This window comes from Temnothorax americanus, unplaced genomic scaffold (genome assembly GCF_048541705.1).
Source record: "Temnothorax americanus isolate GAGA-0224 unplaced genomic scaffold, ASM4854170v1 Scaffold86, whole genome shotgun sequence".
NCBI lineage: Eukaryota > Metazoa > Arthropoda > Insecta > Hymenoptera > Formicidae > Temnothorax > Temnothorax americanus.
The window spans coordinates 13,037-14,876 of record NW_027509809.1 but is presented as its reverse complement, the minus strand read 5'-3'; positions in this window follow the sequence as shown (position 1 = coordinate 14,876).

The following is a 1,840-nucleotide window of genomic DNA, read 5'->3' as shown; positions in this document are numbered from 1 at the left end:
AGCTATCACTAAATTCGAATCGTGATATTTTCTTAAAGTACAATGTCTCAGGATTATTTTAAGACCATAATCACGCGAGCACCTAATTCTTTGACGATTCTGTAACGAATTATAGAGCGCGGCGCGCGCGCTCCATGGATAAATTAATTAATTTCAACGCTATACAGCTAGCACTAAATTCGAATTGTAATATTTTCTTAAAGTACAATGTCTCAGGATTATTTTAAGACCATAATCACGCGAGCACCTAATTCTTTGACGATTCTGTAACGAATTATAGAACGCAACGCGCGCGCTCCATGGATAAATTAATTAATTTCAACGCTATACAGCTAGCACTAAATTCGAATTGTAATATTTTCTTAAAGTACAATGTCTCAAAATTATTTTGGGACCATAATCACGCGAGCACCTAATTCTTTGACGATTCTGTAACGAGTTATAGGGCGCTCCGCGCGCGCTCCATGAGTGAATTAATTGATTTCAACTTTTTGCAGCTAGCACTAAATTCGAATCGTGATATTTTCCTAAAGTACAATGTCTCAGAATTATTTTAAGACCATAATCACGCGAGCACCTAATTCTTTGACGATGCAGTAACGAATTATAGAGCGCTGCGCGCGCGCTCCATGAGTTAATTAATTAATTTCAACCCTTTGCAGCTAGCACTAAATTCGAATCGTGATATTTTCTTAAGGTACAATGTCTCAGGATTATTTTGGGACCAAAAACACGCGAGCACCTAATTCTTTGACGATTCTGTAACAAACTTTAGAGCGCGGCGTGCACGCTTCGCGGATAAACTAATTAATTTCAACGATATGCATCGTCAAAGAATTAGGTGCTCGCGTGATTATGGTCTTAAAATAAACTTGAGACATTGTACTTTAAGAAAATATCACGATTCGAATTTAGTGCTAGCGGCAAAGGGTTAAAATCAATTAATTAACTCATGGAGCGCGCGCGCAGCGCTCTATAATTCGTTACTGCATCGTCAAAGAATTAGGTGCTCGAGTGATCAAGAGACACGGTAATGTCTCGCGCCAAGTACACGCGGAGCGAGACCGACCGTGACTCTTTTACGCGACGCGACGGGTTGCGAGTACCCGAGATGTTGAGATCTCGATAACGAGTGAACGGATCAAGTTCTAAGTAGGCTTGATCGATAGCTTGGGGTCCAATTAAAGGGGGAGTTTCTCTCATAATATTCCGCTACGTGCCCTACGAGCGGAGATATTGCGACGCAAAGTCCAAATGTGAAAATTTTTTATTAAGATACTTCCTCCTCCTCCTAACGCAGATGTCTTATATGATGACGTCATAATCAGAAACGTCATTTTCACTTTTTCGACACTGGCGGCGCAGGTATCGTCAGTTTCGATATCGCGCGCGTATTTCGGAATTAGGTCGATAGACTTATCGGTCAGGAAGAAAATTTCTATTTAGGTAAATTAGGTAATAATATATATTTTGAGTCAACGGAAAAGAAGGTTCTCTACGCTTGGCAGAAAGTGCCGCTAGGGAATTTTTAAGTCGATTCTTATGAATCAAGCTTGATAGTCAACGGAAAAGAAGGTTCTTTACAATCTCTACGCTTGGTAGAAAATGCCGCTAGGGAATTTTTAAGTCGATTCTTATGAATTAAGCTTGAATTCGATGTCTAGGTATCCCAGGTTGCCGATGACGAGGTCCAGATAGTGCGCTTCATAGTTTTCTGTGTCTACGTGTATTAATACCTTGAATTCGATGTCCACGTGTCCCAGGTTGCCGATAACGGGATCCAGATAGTGCGCTTCATAGTTTTCGGTGTCCATGTGTAATCGTACGTTGAATTCGATGT